The following is a 13,912-nucleotide window of genomic DNA, read 5'->3' on the forward strand; positions in this document are numbered from 1 at the left end:
AACGTGCTTATCTCACAATACCTAACCCAACCTAAGCTAACCATCACCGAAGTCAGAGAATTTGACATTGCCAAAATATCCACAAAAAGTTCTTATCCTACCAAACCTCACCCATATGAACCTAACCTTCACCGAAATCAAAGAATTCGACATTGCTAAAATATCCACAAAACGTGCTTACCTCACAATACCAAACCTAACCTAACCTAACCATCACCGAAGTCAGAGAATTCAACATTGCCAAAATATCCACAAAAAGTTCATACCCCACCAAACCTCGCTCATCTGAACCTAACCATCACCGAAATCGAAGAAATGGACATTGCCAAAATATCCACAAAACGTGCTTACCTCACTATACCTTATCCAACCTAACCTAACCATCACCGAAGTTAGAGAATTCGACATTGCCAAAATATCCACAAAAAGTTCTTATCCTACCAAACCTTACCCATCTGAACCTAACCATCACCGAAATCAAAGAAATGGACATTAATAAAATATCTACAAAACGTGCTTATCTCACAATATCTTATCCAACCTAACCTAACCATCACCGAAGTCAGAGAATTCGACATTGCCAAAATATCCACAAAAAGTTCTTATCCTACAGAACCTCACCCATCTGAACCTAACCATCACCGAAATCAAAGAATTGGACATTAATAAATAATCCAAAAAACGTGCTTACCTCACAATACCAAATCCAACCTAACCTAACTATCACCGAAGTCAGAGAATTCGACATTGCCAAAATATCCACAAAAAGTTCTTATCCTACCAAACCTCACCCATCTGAGCCTAACCATCAACGAAATTAAAGAATTAGACATTGCCAAAACATCTACAAAACATGCTTACCTCACAGTACCTAACCCAACCTAACCTAACCATCACCGAAGTCAGAGAATTCGACAATGCCAAAATATCCACAAAAAGTTCTTATCCTACCAAACCTCACCCATCTGAACCTAACCATCACCGAAATCAAAGAATTAGGCTTGACAAAATATCCAAAAAACGTGCTTACCTCACAATACCTAACCCAACCTAACCTAACCATCACCGAAGTCAGAGAATTCGACATTGCCAAAATATCCACAAAAAGTTCTTATCCTACCAAACCTCACCCATCTGAGCCTAACCATCAACGAAATTAAAGAATTAGACATTGCCAAAATATCTACAAAACATGCTTACCTCACAGTACCTAACCCAACCTAACCTAACCATCACCGAAGTCAGAGAATTCGACAATGCCAAAATATCCACAAAAAGTTCTTATCCTACCAAACCTCACCCATCTGAATCTAACCATCACCGAAATTAAAGAGTTCGACATTGCCAAAATCTCCACAAAACGTGCTTACCTCACAATACCTAACCTAACCTAACCTAACCATCACCGAAGTCAGAGAATTCGACATTGCCAAAATATCCACAAAAAGTTCTTATCCTACCAAACCTCACCAATCTGAGCCTAACCATCAACGAAATTAAAGAATTAGACATTGCCAAAATATCTACAAAACATGCTTACCTCACAGTACCTAACCCAACCTAACCTAACCATCACCGAAGTCAGAGAATTCGACAATGCCAAGATATCCACAAAAAGTTCTTATCCTACCAAACCTCACCCATCTAAACCTAACCATCATCGAAATCAAAGAATTAGGCTTGACAAAATATCCACAAAACGTGCTTACCTCACAATACCTAACCCAACCTAACCTAACCATCACCGAAGTCAGAGAATTTGACAATGCCAAAATATCCACAAAAAGTTCTTATCCTACCAAACCTCACCCATCTGAACCTAACCATCACCGAAATCAAAGAATAAGGCTTGACAAAATATCCACAAAACGTGCTTACCTCACAATACCTAACCCATCCTAACCTAACCATCACCGAAGTCAGAGAATTCGACATTGCCAAAATATCCACAAAAAGTTCTTATCCTACAAAACCTCACCCATCTGAACCTAACCATCACCGAAATCAAAGAATTGGATATTGAAAAATAATCCACAAAACGTGTTTACCTCACAATACCTAACCCAACCTAACCTAACCATCACCGAAGTCAGAGAATTCGACATTGCCAAAATATCCACAAAAAGTTCTTATCCTACCAAACCTCACCCATCTGAACCTAACCATCACCGAAATCAAAGAATTGGACATTAATAAAATATCCACAAAACGTGCTTATCTCACAATATCTTATCCAACCTAACCTAACCATCACCGAAGTCAGAAAATTCGACATTGCCAAAATATCCACAAAAAGTTCTTATCCTACAGAACCTCACCCATCTGAACCTAACCATCACCGAAATCAAAGAATTGGACATTGCGAAAATATCCACAAAACGTGCTTACTTCACAATACCTAACCCAACCTAACCTAACCATCACCGAAGTCAGAGAATTCGTCATTGCCAAAATATCCACAAAAATTTCTTATCCTACCAAATTTCACCCATCTGAACCTAACCATCACCGAAATCAAAGAATTGGACATTGCCAAAATATCCACAAAACGTGCTTACCTCACTATACCTTATCCAACCTAACCTAACCATCACCGAAGTCAGAGAATTCGACATTGCCAAAATATCCACAAAAAGTTCTTATCCTACCAAACCTCACCCATCTGAACCTAACCATCACCGAAATCAAAGAATTAGACATTGCCAAAATATCCACAAAACGTGCTTACCTCACCATATTTAACCCAACCTAACCTTTTCATCACCAAAGTCAAAGAATTCGACATTGCTAAAATATCCACAAAAAGTTCTTATCCTAACAAACCTCTCCCATCTGAACCTAACCATCACTGAAATCAAAGAATTCGACATTGCCAAAATATCCACAAAACGTGCTTCCCTCACCATACCTAACCCAACCTAACCTTACCATCACCGAAGTCAGAGAATTCGACATTGCCAAAATATCCACAAAAAGTTCTTATCCTACCAAACCTCACCCATCTGAGCCTAACCATCAACGAAATTAAAGAATTAGACATTGCCAAAATATCTACAAAACATGCTTACCTCACAGTACCTAACCCAACCTAACCTAACCATCACCGAAGTCAGAGAATTCGACAATGCCAAAATATCCACAAAAAGTTCTTATCCTACCAAACCTCACCCATCTGAACCTAACCATCACCGAAATCAAAGAATTAGGCTTGACAAAATATCCAAAAAACGTGCTTACCTCACAATACCTAACCCAACCTAACCTAACCATCACCGAAGTCAGAGAATTCGACATTGCCAAAATATCCACAAAAAGTTCTTATCCTACCAAACCTCACCCATCTGAGCCTAACCATCAACGAAATTAAAGAATTAGACATTGCCAAAATATCTACAAAACGTGCTTACCTCAGAGTACCTAACCCAACCTAACCTAACCATCACCGAAGTCAGAGAATTCGACAATGCCAAAATATCCACAAAAAGTTCTTATCCTACCAAACCTCACCCATCTGAAACTAACCATCACCGAAATTAAAGAATAAGGCTTGACAAAATATCCACAAAACGTGCTTACCTCACAATACCTAACCCAACCTAACCTAACCATCACCGAAGTCAGAGAATTCGACATTGCCAAAATATCCACAAAAAGTTCTTATCCTACAAAACCTCACCCATCTGAACCTAACCATCACCGAAATCAAAGAATTGGATATTGAAAAATAATCCACAAAACGTGTTTACCTCACAATACCTAACCCAACCTAACCTAACCATCACCGAAGTCAGAGAATTCGACATTGCCAAAATATCCACAAAAAGTTCTTATCCTACCAAACCTCACCCATCTGAACCTAACCATCACCGAAATCAAAGAATTGGACATTAATAAAATATCCACAAAACGTGCTTATCTCACAATATCTTATCCAACCTAACCTAACCATCACCGAAGTCAGAGAATTCGACATTGCCAAAATATCCACAAAAAGTTCTTATCCTACAGAACCTCACCCATCTGAACCTAACCATCACCGAAATCAAAGAATTGGACATTGCGAAAATATCCACAAAACGTGCTTACTTCACAATACCTAACCCAACCTAACCTAACCATCACCGAAGTCAGAGAATTCGACAATGCCAAGATATCCACAAAAAGTTCTTATCCTACCAAACCTCACCCATCTAAACCTAACCATCATCGAAATCAAAGAATTAGGCTTGACAAAATATCCACAAAACGTGCTTACCTCACAATACCTAACCCAACCTAACCTAACCATCACCGAAGTCAGAGAATTTGACAATGCCAAAATATCCACAAAAAGTTCTTATCCTACCAAACCTCACCCATCTGAACCTAACCATCACCGAAATCAAAGAATAAGGCTTGACAAAATATCCACAAAACGTGCTTACCTCACAATACCTAACCCAACCTAACCTAACCATCACCGAAGTCAGAGAATTCGACATTGCCAAAATATCCACAAAAAGTTCTTATCCTACAAAACCTCACCCATCTGAACCTAACCATCACCGAAATCAAAGAATTGGATATTGAAAAATAATCCACAAAACGTGTTTACCTCACAATACCTAACCCAACCTAACCTAACCATCACCGAAGTCAGAGAATTCGACATTGCCAAAATATCCACAAAAAGTTCTTATCCTACCAAACCTCACCCATCTGAACCTAACCATCACCGAAATCAAAGAATTGGACATTAATAAAATATCCACAAAACGTGCTTATCTCACAATATCTTATCCAACCTAACCTAACCATCACCGAAGTCAGAGAATTCGACATTGCCAAAATATCCACAAAAAGTTCTTATCCTACAGAACCTCACCCATCTGAACCTAACCATCACCGAAATCAAAGAATTGGACATTGCCAAAATATCCACAAAACGTGCTTACCTCACCATATTTAACCCAACCTAACCTTTTCATCACCAAAGTCAAAGAATTCGACATTGCTAAAATATCCACAAAAAGTTCTTATCCTAACAAACCTCTCCCATCTGAACCTAACCATCACTGAAATCAAAGAATTCGACTTTGCCAAAATATCCACAAAACGTGCTTCCCTCACCATACCTAACCCAACCTAACCTTACCATCACCGAAGTCAGAGAATTCGACATTGCCAAAATATCCACAAAAAGTTCTTATCCTACCAAACCTCACCCATCTGAGCCTAACCATCAACGAAATTAAAGAATTAGACATTGCCAAAATATCTACAAAACATGCTTACCTCACAGTACCTAACCCAACCTAACCTTACCATCACCGAAGTCAGAGAATTCGACAATGCCAAAATATCCACAAAAAGTTCTTATCCTACCAAACCTCACCCATCTGAACCTAACCATCACCGAAATCAAAGAATTAGGCTTGACAAAATATCCAAAAAACGTGCTTACCTCACAATACCTAACCCAACCTAACCTAACCATCACCGAAGTCAGAGAATTCGACATTGCCAAAATATCCACAAAAAGTTCTTATCCTACCAAACCTCACCCATCTGAGCCTAACCATCAACGAAATTAAAGAATTAGACATTGCCAAAATATCTACAAAACGTGCTTACCTCAGAGTACCTAACCCAACCTAACCTAACCATCACCGAAGTCAGAGAATTCGACAATGCCAAAATATCCACAAAAAGTTCTTATCCTACCAAACCTCACTTATCTGAACCTAACCATCACCGAAATCAAAGAATTAGACAATGATAAAATATCCAAAAAACGTGCTTACTTCACAATTCCTAACCCAACCTAACCTAACCATCACCGAAGTCAGAGAATTCGACATTGCCAAAATATCCACAAAAAGTTCTTATCCTACCAAACCTCACCCATCTGAACCTAACCATCACCGAAATCAAAAAATTGGACATTGCCAAAATATCCACAAAACGTACTTACCTCACAATACCTAACCCAACCTAACCTAACCATCACCGAAGTCAGAGAATCCAACATTGCCAAAATATCCAAAAAAAATTAATACCCCACCAAACCTAAGCATCTGAACCTAACCATCACCGAAATCGAATTAATGGACATTGCCAAAATATCCACAAAACGAGCTTTCTTCACTATACTTTATCCAACCTAACCTTACCATCACCGAAGTCAGAGAATTCGACATTGCCAAAATATCCACAAAAAGTTCTTATCCTACCAAACCTCACCCATCTGAACCTAACCATCACCGAAATCAAAGAATTGGACATAGCGAAAATATCCACAAAACGTGCTTACCTCACAATACCTAACCCAACCTAAGCTTACCATCACCGAAGTCAGAGAATTTGACATTGCCAAAATATCCACAAAAAGTTCTTATCCTACCAAACCTCACCCATATGAACCTAACCTTCACCGAAATCAAAGAATTCGACATTGCCAAAATATCCACAAAACGTGCTTACCTCACAATACCAAACCTAACCTAACCTAACCATCACCGAAGTCAGAGAATTCAACATTGCCAAAATATCCACAAAAAGTTCATACCCCACCAAACCTCGCTCATCTGAACCTAACCATCACCGAAATCGAAGAAATGGACATTGCCAAAATATCCACAAAACGTGCTTACCTCACTATACCTTATCCAACTTAACCTAACCATCACCGAAGTTAGAGAATTCGACATTGCCAAAATATCCACAAAAAGTTCTTATCCTACCAAACCTTACCCATCTGAACCTAACCATCACCGAAATCAAAGAATTGGACATTAATAAAATATCCACAAAACGTGCTTATCTCACAATATCTTATCCAACCTAACCTAACCATCACCGAAGTCAGAGAATTCGACATTGCCAAAATATCCACAAAAAGTTCTTATCCTACCAAACCTCACCCATCTGAACCTAACCATCACCGAATTGGACATAGCGAAAATATCCACAAAACGTGCTTACCTCACTATACCTTATCCAACTTAACCTAACCATCACCGAAGTTAGAGAATTCGACATTGCCAAAATATCCACAAAAAGTTCTTATCCTACCAAACCTCTCCCATCTGAACCTAACCATCACTGAAATCAAAGAATTCGACATTGCCAAAATATCCACAAAACGTGCTTCCCTCACCATACCTAACCCAACCTAACCTTACCATCACCGAAGTCAGAGAATTCGACATTGCCAAAATATCCACAAAAAGTTCTTATCCTACCAAACCTCACCCATCTGAACCTAACCATCACCGAAATCAAAGAATTAGGCTTGACAAAATATCCAAAAAACGTGCTTACTTCACAATACCTAACCCAACCTAACCTAACCATCACCGAAGTCAGAGAATTCGACATTGCCAAAATATCCACAAAAAGTTCTTATCCTACCAAACCTCACCCATCTGAACCTAACCATCACCGAAATCAAAAAATTGGACATTGCCAAAATATCCACAAAACATGCTTACCTCACAGTACCTAACCCAACCTAACCTAACCATCACCGAAGTCAGAGAATTCGACAATGCCAAAATATCCACAAAAAGTTCTTATCCTACCAAACCTCACCCATATGAACCTAACCTTCACCGAAATCAAAGAATTCGACATTGCCAAAATATCCACAAAACGTGCTTACCTCACAATACCAAACCTAACCTAACCTAACCATCACCGAAGTCAGAGAATTCAACATTGCCAAAATATCCACAAAAAGTTCATACCCCACCAAACCTCGCTCATCTGAACCTAACCATCACCGAAATCGAAGAAATGGACATTGCCAAAATATCCACAAAACGTGCTTACCTCACTATACCTTATCCAACCTAACCTAACCATCACCGAAGTTAGAGAATTCGACATTGCCAAAATATCCACAAAAAGTTCTTATCCTACCAAACCTTACCCATCTGAACCTAACCATCACCGAAATCAAAGAATTGGACATTAATAAAATATCCACAAAACGTGCTTATCTCACAATATCTTATCCAACCTAACCTAACCATCACCGAAGTCAGAGAATTCGACATTGCCAAAATATCCACAAAAAGTTCTTATCCTACAGAACCTCACCCATCTGAACCTAACCATCACCGAAATCAAGGAATTGGACATTAATAAATAATCCACAAAACGTGCTTACCTCACAATACCAAATCCAACCTAACCTAACTATCACCGAAGTCAGAGAATTCGACATTGCCAAAATATCCACAAAAAGTTCTTATCCTACCAAACCTCACCCATCTGAGCCTAACCATCAACGAAATTAAAGAATTAGACATTGCCAAAACATCTACAAAACATGCTTATCTCACAGTACCTAACCCAACCTAACCTAACCATCACCGAAGTCAGAGAATTCGACAATGCCAAAATATCCACAAAAAGTTCTTATAAAACCAAACCTCACCCATCTGAGCCTAACCATCAACGAAATTAAAGAATTAGACATTGCCAAAATATCTACAAAACATGCTTACCTCACAGTACCTAACCCAACCTAACCTAACCATCACCGAAGTCAGAGAATTCGACAATGCCAAAATATCCACAAAAAGTTCTTATCCTACCAAACCTCACCCATCTGAACCTAACCATCACCGAAATTAAAGAATTAGGCTTGCCAAAATATCCACAAAACGTGCTTACCTCACAATACTTAACCCAACCTAACCTAACCATCACCGAAGTCAGAGAATTCGACATTGCCAAAATATCCACAAAAAGTTCTTATCCTACCAAACCTCACCCATCTGAACCTAACCATCACCGAAATTAAAGAGTTCGACATTGCCAAAATCTCCACAAAACGTGCTTACCTCACAATACCTAACCTAACCTAACCTAACCATCACCGAAGTCAGAGAATTCGACATTGCCAAAATATCCACAAAAAGTTCTTATCCTACCAAACCTCACCAATCTGAGCCTAACCATCAACGAAATTAAAGAATTAGACATTGCCAAAATATCTACAAAACATGCTTACCTCACAGTACCTAACCCAACCTAACCTAACCATCACCGAAGTCAGAGAATTCGACAATGCCAAGATATCCACAAAAAGTTCTTATCCTACCAAACCTCACCCATCTAAACATAACCATCATCGAAATCAAAGAATTAGGCTTGACAAAATATCCACAAAACGTGCTTACCTCACAATACCTCACCCAACCTAACCTAACCATCACCGAAGTCAGAGAATTTGACAATGCCAAAATATCCACAAAAAGTTCTTATCCTACCAAACCTCACCCATCTGAACCTAACCATCACCGAAATCAAAGAATTAGGCTTGACAAAATATCCACAAAACGTGCTTACCTCACAATACCTAACCCAACCTAACCTAACCATCACCGAAGTCAGAGAATTCGACATTGCCAAAATATCCACAAAAAGTTCTTATCCTACAAAACCTCACCCATCTGAACCTAACCATCACCGAAATCAAAGAATTGGATATTGAAAAATAATCCACAAAACGTGTTTACCTCACAATACCTAACCCAACCTAACCTAACCATCACCGAAGTCAGAGAATTCGACATTGCCAAAATATCCACAAAAAGTTCTTATCCTACCAAACCTCACCCATCTGAACCTAACCATCACCGAAATCAAAGAATTGGACATTAATAAAATATCCACAAAACGTGCTTATCTCACAATATCTTATCCAACCTAATCTAACCATCACCGAAGTCAGAGAATTCGACATTGCCAAAATATCCACAAAAAGTTCTTATCCTACAGAACCTCACCCATCTGAACCTAACCATCACCGAAATCAAAGAATTGGACATTGCGAAAATATCCACAAAACGTGCTTACTTCACAATACCTAACCCAACCTAACCTAACCATCACCGAAGTCAGAGAATTCAACATTGCCAAAATATCCACAAAAATTTCTTATCCTACCAAATTTCACCCATCTGAACCTAACCATCACCGAAATCAAAGAATTGGACATTGCCAAAATATCCACAAAACGTGCTTACCTCACTATACCTTATCCAACCTAACCTAACCATCACCGAAGTCAGAGAATTCGACATTGCCAAAATATCCACAAAAAGTTCTTATCCTACCAAACCTCACCCATCTGAACCTAACCATCACCGAAATCAAAGAATTAGACATTGCCAAAATATCCACAAAACGTGCTTACCTCACCATATTTAACCCAACCTAACCTTTTCATCACCAAAGTCAAAGAATTCGACATTGCTAAAATATCCACAAAAAGTTCTTATCCTAACAAACCTCTCCCATCTGAACCTAACCATCACTGAAATCAAAGAATTCGACATTGCCAAAATATCCACAAAACGTGCTTCCCTCACCATACCTAACCCAACCTAACCTTTCCATCACCGAAGTCAGAGAATTCGACATTGCCAAAATATCCACAAAAAGTTCTTATCCTACCAAACCTCACCCATCTGAGCCTAACCATCAACGAAATTAAAGAATTAGACATTGCCAAAATATCTACAAAACATGCTTACCTCACAGTACCTAACCCAACCTAACCTAACCATCACCGAAGTCAGAGAATTCGACAATGCCAAAATATCCACAAAAAGTTCTTATCCTACCAAACCTCACCCATCTGAACCTAACCATAACGAAATCAAAGAATTAGGCTTGACAAAATATCCAAAAAACGTGCTTACCTCACAATACCTAACCCAACCTAACCTAACCATCACCGAAGTCAGAGAATTCGACATTGCCAAAATATCCACAAAAAGTTCTTATCCTACCAAACCTCACCCATCTGAGCCTAACCATCAACGAAATTAAAAAATTAGACATTGCCAAAATATCTACAAAACGTGCTTACCTCAGAGTACCTAACCCAACCTAACCTAACCATCACCGAAGTCAGAGAATTCGACAATGCCAAAATATCCACAAAAAGTTCTTATCCTACCAAACCTCACCCATCTGAACCTAACCATCACCGAAATTAAAGAATTAGGCTTGCCAAAATATCCACAAAACGTGTTTACCTCACAATACCTAACCCAACCTAACCTAACCATCACCGAAGTCAGAGAATTCGACATTGCCAAAATATCCACAAAAAGTTCTTATCCTACCAAACCTCACTTATCTGAACCTAACCATCACCGAAATCAAAGAATTAGACAATGATAAAATATCCAAAAAACGTGCTTACTTCACAATTCCTAACCCAACCTAACCTAACCATCACCGAAGTCAGAGAATTCGACATTGCCAAAATATCCACAAAAAGTTCTTATCCTACCAAACCTCACCCATCTGAACCTAACCATCACCGAAATCAAAAAATTGGACATTGCCAAAATATCCACAAAACGTACTTACCTCACAATACCTAACCCAACCTAACCTAACCATCACCGAAGTCAGAGAATTCGACATTGCCAAAATATCCACAAAAAGTTCTTATCCTACCAAACCTTACCCATCTGAACCTAACCATCACCGAAATCAAAGAATTGGACATTAATAAAATATCCACAAAACGTGCTTATCTCACAATATCTTATCCAACCTAACCTAACCATCACCGAAGTCAGAGAATTCGACATTGCCAAAATATCCACAAAAAGTTCTTATCCTACCAAACCTCACCCATCTGAACCTAACCATCACCGAAATCAAAGAATTAGACATTGCCAAAATATCCACAAAACGTGCTTACCTCACCATATTTAACCCAACCTAACCTTATCATCACCAAAGTCAAAGAATTCGACATTGCTAAAATATCCACAAAAAGTTCTTATCCTACCATACCTCTCCCATCTGAACCTAACCATCACTGAAATCAAAGAATTCGACATTGCCAAAATATCCACAAAACGTGCTTCCCTCACCATACCTAACCCAACCTAACCTTACCATCACCGAAGTCAGAGAATTCGACATTGCCAAAATATCCACAAAAAGTTCTTATCCTACCAAACCTCACCCATCTGAACCTAACCATCACCGAAATCAAAGAATTAGGCTTGACAAAATATCCAAAAAACGTGCTTACTTCACAATACCTAACCCAACCTAACCTAACCATCACCGAAGTCAGAGAATTCGACATTGCCAAAATATCCACAAAAAGTTCTTATCCTACCAAACCTCACCCATCTGAACCTAACCATCACCGAAATCAAAGAATTAGGCTTGACAAAATATCCACAAAACGTGCTTACCTCACAATACCTAACCCAACCTAACCTAACCATCACCGAAGTCAGAGAATTCGACATTGCCAAAATATCCACAAAAAGTTCTTATCCTACCAAACCTCACTTATCTGAACCTAACCATCACCGAAATCAAAGAATTGGACATAGCGAAAATATCCACAAAACGTGCTTACCTCACAATACCTAACCCAACCTAACCTAACCATCACCGAAGTCAGAGAATTTGACATTGCCAAAATATCCACAAAAAGTTCTTATCCTACCAAACCTTACCCATATGAACCTAACCTTCACCGAAATCAAAGAATTCGACATTGCCAAAATATCCACAAAACGTGCTTACCTCACAATACAAAACCTAACCTAACCTAACCATCACTGAAGTCAGAGAATTCGACATTGCCAAAATTTCCACAACAAGTTCTTATCCTACAAAACCTCACCCATCTGAACCTAACCATCACCGAAATCAAAGAAATGGACATTGATAAATAATCCACAAAACGTGCTTACCTCACAATACCTAACCCAACCTAACCTAACCATCACCGAAGTCAGAGAATTCGACAATGCCAAAATATCCACAAAAAGTTCTTATCCTACCAAACCTCACCCATCTGAACCTAACCATCACCGAAATTCAAGAATTAGGCTTGCCAAAATATCCACAAAACGTGCATACCTCACAATACTTAACCCAACCTAACCTAACCATCACCGAAGTCAGAGAATTCGACATTGCCAAAATATCCACAAAAAGTTCTTATCCTACCAAACCTCACTTATCTGAACCTAACCATCACCGAAATCAAAGAATTAGACAATGATAAAATATCCACAAAACGTGCTTACTTCACAATACCTAACCCAACCTAACCTAACCATCACCGAAGTCAGAGAATTCGACATTGCCAAAATAACCACAAAAAGTTCTTATCCTACCAAACCTCACCCATCTGAACCTAACCATCACCGAAATTAAAGAGTTCGACATTGCCAAAATCTCCACAAAACGTGCTTACCTCACAATACCTAACCTAACCTAACCTAACCATCACCGAAGTCAGAGAATTCGACATTGCCAAAATATCCACAAAAAGTTCTTATCCTACCAAACCTCACCAATCTGAGCCTAACCATCAACGAAATTAAAGAATCAGACATTGCCAAAATATCTACAAAACATGCTTACCTCACAGTACCTAACCCAACCTAACCTAACCATCACCGAAGTCAGAGAATCCAACATTGCCAAAATATCCAAAAAAAATTAATACCCCAACAAACCTAAGCATCTGAACCTAACCATCACCGAAATCGAATTAATGGACATTGCCAAAATATCCACAAAACGAGCTTTCTTCACTATACTTTATCCAACCTAACCTTACCATCACCGAAGTCAGAGAATTCGACATTGCCAAAATATCCACAAAAAGTTCTTATCCTACCAAACCTCACTTATCTGAACCTAACCATCACCGAAATCAAAGAATTAGACAATGCTTAAATATCCACAAAACGTGCTTACCTCACAATACCTAACCCAACCTAACCTAACCATCACTGAAGTCAGAGAATTCGACATTGCCAAAATATCCACAAAAAGTTCTTATCCTACCAAACCTCACCCATCTGAACCTAACCATCACCGAAATCAAAGAATTAGACATTGCCAAAATATCCACAAA

The 13,912-nt window shown here is 38.8% G+C and overlaps 1 protein-coding gene across 1 annotated transcript in view; it reads right to left on the reverse strand.

The window, feature by feature from the left end:
• The window catches only part of LOC143912425 (uncharacterized), a 539,484-nt gene that overhangs the window by 252,377 nt on the left and 273,195 nt on the right, over positions 1-13,912 (reverse strand). The gene's annotated exons all lie outside the window — the stretch shown is intronic.

The sequence above is a fragment of the Arctopsyche grandis genome, chromosome 5, assembly GCF_051622035.1.
Source record: "Arctopsyche grandis isolate Sample6627 chromosome 5, ASM5162203v2, whole genome shotgun sequence".
Classification (NCBI taxonomy): domain Eukaryota; kingdom Metazoa; phylum Arthropoda; class Insecta; order Trichoptera; family Hydropsychidae; genus Arctopsyche; species Arctopsyche grandis.